The sequence below is a fragment of the Ptychodera flava genome, unplaced genomic scaffold (genome assembly GCF_041260155.1).
Source record: "Ptychodera flava strain L36383 unplaced genomic scaffold, AS_Pfla_20210202 Scaffold_69__1_contigs__length_637330_pilon, whole genome shotgun sequence".
Taxonomy (NCBI): domain Eukaryota; kingdom Metazoa; phylum Hemichordata; class Enteropneusta; family Ptychoderidae; genus Ptychodera; species Ptychodera flava.
This window is the reverse complement of record NW_027248391.1, coordinates 521,612-538,542: the sequence shown is the minus strand read 5'-3', so window position 1 is coordinate 538,542 and position 16,931 is coordinate 521,612.

The following is a 16,931-nucleotide window of genomic DNA, read 5'->3' as shown; positions in this document are numbered from 1 at the left end:
AAATGTAGATGTCGGTGTTCAAATTTGAACGGCTAGTGTTCATTTTGTTAACGCTAGTGTTCATAATATTAACAATGATGTTCTAAACCTTAACACGGTGTGTTAACAACAATCTCCTTCAAGTGTTCAAAAACTCAGCAGTACAGAAATTTTACAATACTGTAAAACAATTAACCATCTTAAGTGTTTTTACTTTACCATGGCTATATTAAATCACATACAAATAGAAAAACAGACTAGCAACGCAGCATGCCTTTTGTTCCATGGTCGTCTCGGTAGACTGTGGACTTTTCATATTAAAATGAGCTTCAAAGGTGTTAAACTTTTTGGAGACTTTGTTTTATGGTTGATAATTGCACGAGATTATGCGAAAAATACGACGAGATGACATCGTGCTGCCAGTCGCGTAGGAACCATAGTTACTTTGTGAGCTCTCAGGGCAGAAACACTGCTTCACGCCAATCAAAACATAACACGCCAGCAGTTTCATAAACATCTCCTTCTATGACGAGCGTGTAAAAGACGGTATGACTGACCATAAACCATCGAGTAAAACCAAACAGTATCGATACAAGGCTTTCAAATTTGGTTCAAATACACTCATTATATATTCATAAAAATATGAGAGGAATTTTTAACATGGTAAAACTCACTTTGCTGAAGCTAAAAACACTCCCGTTTTCGCCAGCACGCCAATTCCGCTCAGCACCACACGACAACAACAACACAAACTTTGCCGAACATACTTTCGCTTAACAATCGGCACTCTTCGGAAGAGTGAGGCGAGAGCTACCTGAGGCGAGGCGAACATGGATGGATTATGTAACCGCTTCACGCCTTGAAGAATACCCGTTGCCAGTCTGTTTTCTTTTTGTCTGTGATTAAATTTACTCCTGCCTCGCTGTCCGGCAAACATACACGACATTGCTGTAATTTCGCACAACGAAGAGAACATGCAAAAGATGTTAGACTACATTACTTCATGGTGTAGAAAATGGCGTCTTTTGATAAATAAAAGTAAATCACACGTTGTTCATTTCAGACGTAGAGGTATAGAAAGAAGTAACTTCACGTTTCGATTAGCAGGTGCTGAATTAGAGTATGTTACAAAATGTAAATACCTTGGGGTTGTGTTAGAAGAATCTTTACATTTCAAATATATGTCTGAGATGCTTGCAGAATCTGCAAGCAGAGCTCTTGGTAAAATTTGTTCAAAGTTTAAAACTGTTAAAAATATGGGTTTTTGTACATTCACAAAATTGTATGACAACTGTGTAGTACCTATTATGGACTATTGTTCTGCTATCTGGGGATTTGCATCTCATGTAAAGTGTGACAATATCCAAAATAGAGCTCTTCGATTTTTTCTAGGAGTTCATAAATTTGCTCCCACTTCAGCCATTGAAGGTGATACTTGTTGGATTTCATCAAAAATAGACACTGGACCAACATGGTCAGATACTGGAATAGACTGGTGAATATGGATCATAACCGATTGTGTAAACGAATATTCTTGTGGGACAACTCTTTATGTATTAATAATTTTAGTTATGAATTGCATGAAATTTTTGACTATTTAGATATAGATGTTTTGGAAAATGGAGGTTGTTGTGATCTGGTAAAAGTTAAAGAAAAGTTGAAGCAGACAGAGTAATTCAATGGTCTGAAAAGTAAACAACCAACCCAAACTACGTACCTATAAGATTTTTAAAAGGGCCTTTCAAAGGGAAAATATTTGTTATATAATTTAGAGAGAAGTACCCGCTCACTTTATGCTCAGTTTAGATTTGGGATATTACCACTTCGTGTGGAAACTGGAGATATAGAGGAGAAATTGTACAAGATAGAAAATGTATTTATTGTAACGATAACGCCCTTGAGGATGAAATGCATTTTTTATTACATTGTTCTTTGTACAATGATTACCGGACAACTTATTTGATGCTGTTATAATATTTGTAGAAACTTTGAAGATTACTCAGATGTTCAGAAATTCGATTTTTTAATTAATAACGCCAGTGGGCGTACAATCAAATTCATTTGTAAAGCTTACAAAAGACGACAATCGCTAACATATATAACGCGTTAATTTTCAGCCGTTGATCTTGGTTTTCAAATGACTTACCTGATTTGTACTGTGAAAATGTAATTGTTTGTATTTAGATTTTCTAGGAACAGCTTTCCTCACATGTATTTAACTTTATTTTAAAGTGACTAATAAGCCCGTTGTGGCTTGGTGTTTATCACTAGTCACTATAATAAATTACTACTACTACTACTACTACTACTACTACTACTACTACTACTACACGGATTTTGATGTAACGATATACCAAACACTAGCTCTGAAAACGCTGCGGTACTTTGGGCCATGACATACCGATCACACTCGGGTCAAGGGTCATCGCCATAGAAATGTGGCGATAACCCTTGACCCGAGCGCAATGGTACGCCATGCACAATACCACTGCGTAATCACAGCTAACACACGACTTTTAGTAGGCACAATCGCATGTAAAACATCAGTTAAACATCGCAAAGTATACACTGCATTGTTTTAGGACATGAGAGTTGGCTTTCTTTACTTTTAATCAGTTGATGACAAGAAGAAGCCAATATTTTGTAACAGTATTGAAAACAGGCACTGTACATGGAGTCTCCCCTTTTTCTTAACCTAATCAGCCCCATGTCATTCATTTAAAGCCTCATCTCGCCATGTTATCTATTTTTTGAATTATTTTCAGGATGTGAAAAGTTGGATTTAGCTGGAAATCGAAGAGTTGGTAAAGAAACTGGTGGTACAGAAATTGAAGAAGATAAGTGTACAGGTAGCTGTCTGGAAACAAGCGAGAACCTCATTTCATTTCTAATATAGACTTAAACTTTCAAGGGTCAGTAACCGAATTTTGATAAGTTTATGTATTTTAGTTCTGAATTAATCTAAGTTTTAGCAAGCTATGGTCAAGTAAATGTTGCTGGAGAATAAGCTTTCACAGACTTGTAGTCTTCCTTATCAGATGCAAGGTTGGAATGTAAAATTCAAGCTGAAAGCGAAAGAAAATTTGTATCTCAAAAATTACCCTCCTGATAGATTTGATATTTGCTACACATGTTCTTACGGATAATCCTAATTTGATATGTTCAAATTATGATGAAATCTTCATATATTTGTAGCTATTTTCCCATTTTTGTTAGACCATTCCTTATCGTCAGATGGCTTAACAAAAATATCATTACACGAATGACAAAAGTACAAAATTTGCTACAGATGTTCGCATATATGTGTAGATTAATATTAGCTATTGTTCCAAAAATTTAGGCCACCGGAAAGGCTCGATGACATCATAAATTCAAAATGGCCGCCTTAATATTGCTTAAAATGGTAAAAATACGGTTTATTCGGCCAATTTTCAATTTTTTTTTGGAATAAACTGACAGTAACATTCTCAATGATACAAATTAATTATTGGGATGACATCATAAAGCCAAAATGGCCGACTGAAGTCAAAATATCCCCCATAATATCGTGTGATAATGTTCAAATACTGTTAATTAAGCCTGTGTCCAGCATTTATGTGCCTGAACTGAACTTCACACTCCAAATTAAGGACAACACATATAATTGATGCAAATTAATTATTGTGATGACGTCATAAAACCAAAGTGGCAACCGAAAATTACAAAATGGCCAGTTATAAAGTTCACTAAGCTCAGCCCATTAACGTGACACAATGATAGTTTAGAGGTAATAAATGTACTATTTGTCTTGATGATCCATAAACTCAAAATAAATGATAAATGTACCAAAACTTATAAGCTGAATAAGCTGAACACAAGTTACAAACTATTATGAAATTATTGATTATTTAACAATGGCCTCTGTCTGAGAGACTGAATCAATGTAAGAGAAATGAGGGCAATTTTACGCATCGGTTCTACCTTTGAACTTTTTACGATATTGTCAGTGGTTCAATAGAAGTGTGATTTCATGATAACGAAAAACATGGCGAGAAACCGGTGAATAAATCATGCCTTGACCCTGGTCATGTAACCTTGGTCCCCGTAAAAAGGTTTTATGTTCATGATTTTGGTCATTTGCTTTCTTTGTTTGAGAAGCCTGTTTCGTTTGTTGAATTTTCTGTTTTTTATGTCTCGACGTGTCGTGACAGACACATAGTTTTGTGCTACAGTAGTTATCTTTTTGGAGGATGTGCTGGCCTCAAAAGACCGTTTCGTCAGGGTTTTGTTAACAAAGAGAAGACTTTTTGTCTTTTAGTTTGAAGCTAGCTTATCTTGCTTTTTTATGTAGCTTTCGTGAATTTTATGAAAAGCGTCTTTGCCTTTCGTTTTTGGTCTCGTTTTGCTATTTGGAAACTGAGGACATAAAAAAACGCCAGGAAGAATCTAAACAGAAATTCGTAGATTAAATATAAACAAGAACTCAGAAAAATTCTCAGATTCATCAAAAATCTTGCAAATCAAAACCTTACCAAATGTTGAAATCAAAGCATTAAGCAAAGGCTTGGAATTTATTCCCATTCCGAAGTGCCTGTACAGACAAATTGTCCTATATATGATTGTGAAATATCAATACAAACAAATGATCAATCAATCAATCAGACATCTGTTCTAAGATAAGTCGAATGTCGAATCTAACAACAGCGGAAAACCCAAAATTATAAAACTATCCCGAAGCAACTTAGATCGCTATAGGAAATTCCGTTCGCAACCCACATCAGAAAGAATATAACTCTAACAGAAAAGACTGCTCTGAATAAGCTCTCTAAAACAAATAAATCACAATAAAACCCATTAATAAAGTAAGAGGCATAGCAATTGTGAACACTACAAATGACATTAAAGAAAGTTATAGACAGCTGCGAATGTACACTGTTACTGTACATTAAGGCAATACTTTGCGACATTAACTGTACGGTGTAAATTGTATATGAAATCATTTATCTGCGACAAGAAGATCATTGACGAGGTGATTTACAGTTTCTCTATTCCCAAAAGTAGAATAATTTGTACACCATGATGGTATCTCCTGCCAAAATACACAAAACCCAAGCAGAAGGAACAATCATCATCCAACGTCTCAATAGAAATGGCTGCTTGAGCCAAATAAACAAAATCTCGGAATTTCTAGACTTTGTCATAAAACCAATCGTGCAAAGACGACTTACATATGTCAGGGACACAAAAACTGCATTAACTAGTTAGAATCAATAAAAATACAAGCAAACTCTATTCTGGTAACATTAGAGGTAGTATTAATGTAGAATCCAGATATGAACTGAATATGCTCACGTGTTTTACAACAGGTTCATTAATAGTAGTGCGCTTTACAGAACAATGAGATATATGTTATCACTAAATGAAGAAGTTTTTTTTCAACTTCGCACAGTACTCTCAGAGTTTAATCACTAATTACAAAACTTTATTTAATATGCAAATGAGCTGTTCATTAACTTAACACTGCTCAATGCTTTATGGGGCAATTAGATATCCATCAGGTCAACATTTGTAGCACGTTTTATTTAATTTAATGCTGTAATTTTAGAGTAATGTCATTAATTACAAAGTTCATTAAATATGCAAATACACCCTGAATTAACTTGAAACTGTTCAATGACTCATAGCACAATTAAATATTTATCAAATCAATATCTGTAGCAAGTGTCACAAAATTTTGGTGCCGAAATTTCAGAGTTATATACCTAATTACAAAGTTTATTAAATATGCAAATGAACCCCTAATTAACTTTACACTACTAAATGCTTTACAACACAGTTAGATATCTGTCGTATCGGTATGTGCAGTAGTTTTCATCACATTTGATGCAGTTATTTCGGAGTTATACGACTAATTATAAGACTTCATGAAATATGCAAATGAGCTATTTTTTAACTTGACACTGCCTAATGCTTCTAAGTATATTTAGATATATATCAGATCAATATTTGTTGCACGTATTATCAAGTTTGGTGCACGAATTTCAGAGTTATCTCACTAATAACAAAAGTTCATTAAATATGCAAATTAGAAAATAATTGACATGACACTCACAGTATCATCATAATGGTCTGAGACTGTCATATGTGAAAAGTTTCATGAAATTTGGTGCAGTATTTCTTGATATATGTCCACACTGTCATTACCGTCTCCATAGGGAAACCATTGTACGGAAAAATGCAATATTGCATAACTTCATTAATATGCAAGCCACACTATCCAAAATCTAATCAGTTCTTGCAAGTAGCATATGGTACCTGTGTACTAAATCTGACTTGAATCCGTTCAGGCGTTTTTGAGTTATCGTTTAAACAGACAGACAGACAGACACACACACATTGACACACACACACACGGACAGACAGACAAACATCGCTATGACATTAGCCCACGTGTTTAAACACGTGAGCTAAAAATGAGAACAAAGATGGGTCCCCATGCAAATTTTGGAGATATGGCGCCCTCTATGTTGTCCCGCGATAACATTTAGCTGAAATTGGTTAAAATGTTGTATTATTCGATCAACTAGTGTTATTGAATAATAAAACTGAAATATAGTAAAAAACAATTTAACAGATTTTATACAACACATGTCCCCGTATTGTATTGTATTAGTTTTGTGATCTGCTTTTGAAAATATCAGAAAATATAGCAACGTTTCCATGAATAGTGCTTTTATAAAAAGAGCAAAGTTTGGCCAATTTTTGATATTTTCATTACAAATGTCATGATCTGAAATCTACGTTTTCTTTAAACTCTCGCAAATTAAGCCCAACAATATATGGAATCGAATCATACGAAAAAAATGGGGGTCACCGCACAATTTTTTAAGATATGGGCATTTTTAATACAAAAAATGCTATACTGAAGCGCCCTCTAGCGACAGATCCCTGTTTATTTGGTATTCAAAAAGTTGTTTAATAGGTATAAAATAAAGTTTAGTTCACTTAAATACTGCAAATAATCCCACATTTGTCACACTTAAATGGGCCTGTTACACAAAGTTTGCTATCTTGGTGTGAACTGTTTTGACAAACCAAATTTGAAAGTCGCACCTCAAAGTAATTGTATGCTATATCGCGACAAAAAGACCACTTCAGGAAAGAACGCTTGTAGAAAGAAGGTTCGTACGCGTGCGCAGATACGAAGCGCAGTACGAATATTCGCGTTACCGCAAGCTACGTTAAATCCCAAAACAGGTCAAAAATTCGTATAGAAACGTCTAAAAGGTGACATTTTCATGATTTACTCAGGAACAGAACATCAACTTATAATATTCAGAACATTTGTCGAGGAGTGAAACACCCTGTACCCTACGTTCAAATTGGGAATTCATAATTGAACATTCTATCGACAAAATCTCATACCCCCTAAAACTGTGGTCTTCAAATGCCAGAGACGCAATCGAGAGAAAAGGCTCGACCGTAAAACGCACAACAAACCATCTGACGATATTTTTTGCCACCAACCTTCAAATGCTTCATTAAAGGTGAAATACTCAGATATGTTGGCACATGCAACAACAATATGGACTTCATTAAGAAGGTCAATTTCTCAACGCAAAAACTTCAACTACGAGATTACAAAGTGAAAGACACAGTTTGTAACAAAAAGAAGTTATGTAACAAAACGTCAGTCATCCTTCATTAACAAAAATAAGAGTAATGATGTAACAAAAACTTGTCAGCACAACCCAATCAAAACCAGCCTAATCAAACCATGTGATAATAAACTAGAAAAAAAAGGGCGACTATACGCTAGCCATGGTTTTCTAGAACACCTATAATAACGTGTAAAAGGAAGAAAAACATACAAGATATCCTCCTTCAACCAAAATTCAAACACAAGGAGATACAAATGAACGGTCTGAGCAACAATCAGACCACAACATAATGATCTTAGCATCTCTCTTTGATGGCTGCTATCAAACTAAGCATGTTCGAATACAAGACCATTCAAGTGACTGAAGTAGGAACCCGACTTTGGCCCAAAACGCTGCTAGGAGGAATCACCAGCATAAAACCTCTTTTGCAGGGACCAAGGTCACATTACGGGGGTCAAAGCACTATCGATTCACTAGTTTCTCACCATGTTTCCCTATCACGAAACCATATTGATCTACACACAAAACCTTCATTTTCTTTTATATTCATTCGATTTTTCAAACACAGATCATTGTTTAATACTGAATAATCTCATAACAGTTTGTTACTTGTGTTGAACTTATTGGCTTAGTTTTGGTACATTTATCTTTTATTTTGAGTTTATGGAATACTAATACAAATTGTACATTACCTTCAAACTATTATTTTGTCACGTAAATGGGCTATTGTACTAACCACATTAACTTCATAATCGGCCATTTTGTAACTTTCGGTTGCCATTTTGGTTTTATGACGTCATCACAATAATTTATTTGCATCCATTATATGTTTTGTATGTAATTTGGGGTGTTAATTTCAGTTCAGGCGATAAAATGCTAAAACAAGCCAGATTAACAGTGCTTTAACATTTTAGAAAATGTTACGGCGGACATTTTGAATTTAGTCAGCCATTGGCTTTATGACGTCATTATAATTTATTTTCATCAATTCCTTGTTTTATTTATTATTGAGAATGTTTATGTCAGTTTATTCCAAAAATATTGAAAACTGGCCGAATAAACCTTATTTTACTATTTTTAAGCAATATAATGGCGGCCATTTTGAATTTATGACGTCATCGAGCCTTTCCGGTGGCCCAAATTTTTGGAGCAATAGCTAATTTTGATCTACACATTTATGTGAACCTATTTCGCAAATTTGGTATTTTTGTCATTCGTGTGACGATCTTGCTGATTTTGTTGTTAAGCCACTTGACTATTAAGTAAGCTGCCAAAGATTCTCTACATAACACAGTGAGCTCTTTCGACCGCTAGGTCTCTTGTTGTATTACTATATTGATGATGAAATGGCTTGTATTTAGTTTGTTGCTATTGGTTTCAGACGGCAGTTTCCTTTCACAAGTGAATTTCAATAAGGACTGAAATTTCCAGGTTCAAGAGCAAATGCTTGTTGATACACAAAACAAAACTAATGAAACAAAGTCAAAATTAGTTTATGTGACTTTAAAGAGGCACTCCCACTTGGTAACATTTTTAAAACACATTTTTTTAATGCCAACGGTTGATATTTGACATGGCGACTGCGCGCGGATCGCGAGATATCGATAAAAACATGTCCTCAAAAAAGTTAAAGTTTGAATTCCGGTGGCCCGCCTGAATTCAGCTTCCGAACATCGAACGTTCGGCACTGGGGCCATTGTCAACTAAGCTATGGAGTACGAGTCTACGCTGGCGCTGCTGTACGCCACAGCAGTACCACTCGCGTCGGTGAGCGGTCATGTCCCATGGGAGAAAGCCGAGTCCTACTGACTCGGCAAAAAAAAAAAAAAAAAACGAAAACAAAGTTTGCTGATTCCACCAGAATTCGCATAGGTGACTAGCACAGATAGGTACGGTGGATTCCTAGTATATGCATAGTGCCGCCGCGTGGTATGCGCGCATACCACACGCGGCGGCCGCTATGTATCGAACCACGCGTAACTGTGTGGCAGACGACAAAATGTAGTCATCAGAGGCAACTGATATTTTACACGTAAAAACTGATATCTATGTGGTATTGTTTAAAGATTACATACAACTGATTGAGAATAATGAAAACGACAAAAACTAAGGAGAAGTTTTAAAAAAGAATTACCAGAGGTAAAGGCATTGATAATGATGTATAAAAGTCATCGCAGTAGGAGGTAATTAATTGCGTCTTTCGAACGTTTTTGGACTCCTTAGAATATCGTCAATCAGCACAACAACACACTTTCGGGGGATTTCGGGTCATAACCAGAAACGATCGTAAAACCTCGGGATGTGAAAAATACGCTCGGGAAATGACAGTTTTTATCGATATCTCGAGATCCGTGCGGAGTCGCCACGTCAAATATCGACCGTTGACATTAAAAAAATGTGTTTTAAAAATGTTACCAAGTGCGAGTGCCTCTTTAATTTCTCAGAAGTAGATTTTTGAAATGCCACTGACTTATTTCATGGTTTATTTAAAGACAATCGCAATCATACCAATCCATAATCCAATAACACTAGGTCAGAATTTGTAAGACATTAGTTGTAAACATAGACACAAAACAGCACAGAACAGACAGTAAATAGACGGTACACAAACAAAGTCAAATTCATGAAAGAAAGATATATGGACCTCTGGCGAAAAAACCAAGAAGTGATGTCAGGTGTTTCGAAAATAGTAAGCGCATCCTGCCCCACATGTGGCACCCGCCATATATCAATCTGTAAGTCAGATAGGTAGTAGTCACTAACTAAGGCCCCATGTCACCGATGCCATCAGTGATCATTTGTCGAAGAGAGATACTGTATTTATCTACCAGCTTGCGATACCTGCCAAAAAAGCGTTTGAATGTAGAGACAAGTCTTGCTGTGGTGTAACCTAGATTTAACAGTTTGTAAGATAGATGGCCATGTCTGTCTACAAAATCATCATATGAACACCATACTCTTGCATATGGAATAAGCTGGAAAATGTATACCACATAAGTAGGTGAGAGTGGAATATTACTGATGAGGTGTGGGAAATTGATTATACTAAAGTTGAAATCATCTCTCTTGTCATATAGCCTAGTAGAAAGGTGACCATTAGAGTCAAATTCAAGTAAAATGTCCAGATATGAAGCAGAAGAGGCCGTTTCTGTAGTTTCGTTAATCTCCGATTCTGGAGGATAAATCATTGCGATATATTTACTGAATTAAGAGTTATTCAATGAAATAACATCGTCTATGTATCTAAATGTAAGGTTGAAAGTTCGAGCTACAGAGACCTTTTTCTGCTTGATAAGGTTCTGGATAAATTCTGCCTCGTATGAGAACAGAAATATGTCGGCAAGTAAGGGAGCACAGTTAGTGCCCATAGGAATTCCTATACACTGTTGGAAAATGTGTTCTCCAAATTCAACAAATATGTTGTCAATGAGGAAATCAAGCGTACTGATAATGTCTTTCTCGGTATAAAACACTTTAGCATTAGTAATATTTTTAACAAAATATGTAGAATTATACCCTAATACCACATATTTGTAACGGCGTGAACCGTTTTTGTAGAAAAATGCTTGGTTGATGATGTTTTTCAAGCGTTCTTTCAATTTATCATGTGGTATTGTGGTATACAATGTGGAAAAATCGAAAGTTTTAATAGATGTTACTTTTGAAACAGATCTTGATCTCAAATTTTCCAAGAGTTCCTTCGAATTTTTTAACATCCACATTTGATTTATACCACTCCGAGAAAAGACAACATCACAGTATGCTTGAAGTCCCCGTCTAATAGTAAACAGAACAGAAATCAGTATCTTCGATAACTCTGTTGTTGAACATTTTGAAGCTCCTGCGATAAACCTTGCTCTGTAAGCTGTTTTCTGGAGCTTTGGTATCCAGTATAAGCTAGGCAACTTATTATGGTCATCCTTTGTTGTAATATTAAAATTATCCATGAATGACTAATGATTTGCCAAAATTTCAGATTTGTTGAACATTGATTGTCTGTAATTGTCTGTCTGTATATTACAAACAAACAGACCCTTTTGTTTATGAAGGACTTTGTTGGACAAGGAAAAAGGACCAACTTTCCCCACTTTCTGTATGTCGTGCCTTACTGTGACACTTTGACATCTTGACATGTTGTGTTCACGTTAATGTGGAAAACTATGTACCATGTGCATCAGAGAAGCCTTGACTAACTTTTTAAAAAATGTACAAATGTCTATACAAGAGGTTATGTCTTTAAGAAACCATCTTACAACAATAGAGTATGCATTTCATACGTATTAGTGTTTCAATTTAATAAGTCAGCCAAATTACTACATACGTAACTATACTTAACGTATTTGACACATGTACAGAATCATTTTGCATATCAAGCATTTTGTCCAGTGAGAAGAGAGGATCCACTCTTAGTCCATTCATTTTACTGAATAGGGATTCAGTTGAAATCGTATTTATTCATTTTGGTATAGTCCGGATGCAATTTTCTGTTTTATATATCATAGAAATAACATTTTAGCTCTCATGTTCACACACGTGAGCAAATGTCTCTGCGATGTCTGTATGTTCATTATTCTGTTGGTGTGATATCTCAAGAACGGCTGATGGATATGAGTTTAAGAAAAAGACCGATATATATCTATATATGGCAGCACAAAATTTGATAAAATTTGGTACAAATGTTGATCAAATTAGGATATATCAGCCGTGAAAGATAAAACATGAAAGTTTATTGCTAATTTGCATATTTGATGAGTTTTCATTATTAGGAATACAAATAAGTTTGATTAAAGTTGACGAAACTTGCCATGTACATTGGCGATACTATGATCTATCACTAATACAAGTCATGTAAGCATTTTAGGCCATCAAGTTACCATTTGCGTGTTGAAGGAACATTCATAATAAGTAATACACTGTTGAATTTACTTGACAAAGTTGATGAAAGTTGCTTTGTAAATTGAATATTCTATTACATAACATTAGTGAAGGCATTTTGAGGTCATATAATTAAAACTCTGCATATTTAACGAGTTTTTCTAATGATGGGTATGTGTCAAACTTGCTATGTGTACTGAAATAATATGATATGACATTCAAGAAAGTCGATTTGCAATTTTCCAAAGTAGAAAATACATTTGGAAAGACTTGATCAAAATTAACAGAACTTACTATGTACATTGAAGGTTCTATGAAAAATGTTAATGAAATGTGTTTAACATTTTTAAATCAGCTAGATACTCATTGCCTATTTCGCGACCTTTCACAATTAGATAAATAATACTGGAAGGAATTTGGCAAAGTTTATGAAACTTAATATGAATATCGATGAGACGAGACTTTGTTAGGGACAACATTTTGTATTTTTATACCACCTGATCGATAACTTGCATTTTGAATGAAAATTCCACATTAGGACCATTAAACTGGAAGGACTTTGGCAAAGTTCATCAAACTTACTTTGAATATTGATAAGATAATTTTTTGTAAGTGAAAGATATGTTGTATTTTCATACGACCTAGCTAGTCTGCAATATCAATGAATACTTCAAATTAGTAACATTAAACTGTTAGGACGTACTTACGGACACCTCTCTAATCAGGACACCTCTCTTTTAAGGGAAGATTTATCAAACCAAACGTTACACTTTGAATAGAATTTCACCTGCCTATTAACGACAAGTATACATTAAGGCCAGGTCACTTTTTCCATTCCCGAAGGTGTCCTTAATAGACAGGTTTCACTGTACTCTCGTGTTTACATTAACTTGAATTAGATTAGAGATATTTTGAACCAAGTTGTTTTTTATCTCAATTTCTAGCAATTACTTTAGGAACACACTGTTAAAGTTGTCAAATTTTTACCATATCAGCTTATCAACATGATCGTATGGATACAGGTTTAACATAGCAAAGCTTGCGCTGTTCTAAAATAAGACGCCCTCAATTTTCGGGACCACAAAGCGGCCACCACTCTGTACCTATTACATTATCAACATAGATATTTGTCTGGTAGGAAGGGGATAATTTTGAGTCTGCGTATAAAGGGCCTTCTCGTAAAACAGAATATAATGTTCACAAACCCTTTTCGTGTGAAGATCCATTCAATGTTCTGCAATTTATTCATCAAAAATTAAAGTACTAATTGTTTCGCCTTACGCATGACAAGCACTGGTACATAGGGTGAGAAAGAACTGCAACCTGTGCAAATCATTCAAACTCTTGGATAGCTTTCCCTCCCTTACTCAACATTTCTATAAACATTTAACTCTTTTTTCTGCCTTGAAAGAGAAGAGAAGAGCTGGCATTTGTCTGGTGATTAAAGAGTTTGTCGGACCAAGGTTATATGGATCCGACCATTAGATTGCCTGCGCACTTACGGAAACATTAATTGATCATTAGTATTCGGTGACTATCGTAATGAAATAACAAATATCTTAATAATAATATCTTGCACGGCTTTACAGACAAAAAAATCCACTGACATCAAAACCTTGTCGACAAATTCCACGATTTCTCTGACCTTTATTCGGTCATTCCGATCATTAAGCTGTACAAGAGGCTTCGATGTTGTATTTTCTATTGTATTGGTTTTTAGAGCAGGGAACGGTGTGTCAAATTCGATATTAATTAAGCTTATGTACATTAATTTTATAACACTTGTTAAAATTGCGCATTCTCTGTAATGTGTAAAGTTATCCGCCTAAAGGTTGCTGAAAATGGCATTCGCTGTTGGTATAAGTCTATATTGACCAGCATTATAGCATTGCCTGTGCATGTAATGCAGGATTGTCGCTAGTGCTAGTCGCATGCCACAAACTGTATACCTGTTTGAGAAAAGTCACCTAAAAAGAACGACTTTGCTCTTTCTTATAGGTAGGATGTCTAAAAAGCTGAAAGGTGGGAATGTGGATTCTCGCTCCAGGGTCTACGCTGTCGTATATTTCTGAAAATAAAGAAAAATCTTTACGTAAGAAAGTTCAGGTTGGACTACTCTTGGTCTTTCCCAGTAACCATGAGCTACTGTCAATGTAGCTAATGCACCATAGGTACGATGCTGTGTAGACCTCTGTGTACATGTTCTGTTCACTACGTTACCCTCCACCACATTTGAGGGAAAGATAGTTGACAAACACAAATAACCGTACATAGCCCTATATGTCAATAAAAGAAGGGCCTCAGTGGCTACTCTAGTGTCAGTATGCACGCACGCTAGTCCGTTCCTTGCGGCTACGGCGTAGTCATAGCCGAGCAGGGCCGAGCACTCGTGACTCGTACTCATACCGACTGTAGGGCTAATAGCTTACCATCGTGCGTCTGCTTATACCGTAACAGAAAATTGCTTCACGTAGAAACCTCTGTGGTTTTATTTTAGGGTCACGTGTACGTTTGTCCATGGAGTTCCCTTCTACCTCCATGGTTGGTCGCTCGCGACGATCATGGAGCTAGGAGCGGAGCTAGTACCTCCATGCTACACGGCAAGCCACGGTTTGTGGAGGGGCCGTGGCCAAGCATTATGGATACCTTGGTCATTACATGCTCACTGTGTTTCGAATGTCGTTACCGGATATACTAGTTCTGCATAGTTTTCCTTGTTTGATGAACATTAGTGTTGCATTTGTGTGAAAGCAACAAATTTGTCTTGCTGTATTCGGAATCGTAACTGTTAATTCACAGCCCACGTGAAGGGGTTGTCATTCTGGTGTAATAGCATATTCCACAGATTTACAACATATATGAGTGCGTGCGTAATCAAGAAAGTAAACTCACGAATATTAATAGACGTGGTTGGTATAGCCGATTTGCCCCATATAGGCCATAACCACCACGTCTAAATCTCTGTGTGTGTGGGTGGGGGGAAGCTGTCACGGAAAGTTTGCGTGATCAAAACTCCAACAATAGTTATCTTGTCGATGAGAAATGGGAAATCCTCCTTTAGTTAAATTTTCAAAAGTTCAATGGGTAGATGTCCGCCTTGTGGCTAATGCCACAATTTTCATTATTCCTGCATACAAGTTGAGCATCTTTTGAATAATGCGCCAGCGGCAAACAATATGTCATCATTTCATTAATTTCCATAGCTACTCCGTAATATAAACTAACCCCTTTCATGGTCATGGATTGTTTTCGAAACTATTCCGTCTAGAGACTGATGGTTGGTTTATTCTCTTTCTTAGTTTAAATTAGATCTGAAAGATTACGCTAAGCTTAAGCTATGCCTTCAAATAATCAACTAATGAGTTTGTCATTATAGCCGTCTCAAGGGGTCTTTCAAGAGGTTGCGATGGAGAACAATAATATGTCTGAAATGTTTACAAAACTACTCTGGCGTCGTCGTGACTTTGTAATCTCTACTCGGATCAGATTCGAATTGTAGTATTGGGCAGGTGCAATTATCAGTGTTCTTCCAATATCAGTGGTCCTTAATATCATAAGCGTTTCGCTTGATAACATCATAGACTGACTTGGAACAGAATTTAATCAGGCTGTTCCAATCATGATCGAGTTGTATATTAAGATATACGGCCGTTTTTGACATGCGCTGGAAGTTCTAAAGCGCACATGAAGAAAGAAAGAAGAAAGACTCTGTAGTTTTATGATTTGCGACGAATAAACAATACAAACGCCAGACATTTCCTTCTTTGATGGTAGATCATACTTGATGTAAAATTTGCATAGAAATACGACACGTTATGTCACATGATCGCGCTTTGTACCTGTTGTTTATAAAACCAAATACATAAAGTTTATTTCTTGTACATCCATGCACCTTGGCTGAGTAGTTTGATGCGAACATACGGAGGAGGCGTGCTCTTCATGTAGATCCGGTGAGTTTGTGAATGTATACATACACATCATAAAGCGTTCGGTAGCAGGGAGTTCTATCGAATCCAGCTTTCTTTTCGCTGTATTGTGCATACATGTTGGACGTAAACAAATTTTATATCAATTTGTCTTTTATTCATTTATGTCAAGACTCAAACTCATCATTTTCAATGGACGTTTCCGTGAACTGCGAGTGTTATTTGGCACATGTACAACGGATGTTAGGCGCTGTATAAACTATTAAACTAAACTTAACACAAACAAAACTACTTACATTAAATTTGCAATGCTAAGTCTTTACAGCAATTGTGCATGAAATTGTTTGTTTGGAACAAAAAATCAACAAACAGAGAAAATCGTATAAGCTCAGGGATTAGTTTTACTCACCTACTACGGTAGGTATCGGTACTTAATCTTCAGCATTGCTTGAGATGAATTTTTGAGTTCGAGAAAGGATATAGTTAATTATTTTCTTAGAAGTGGCAAGTC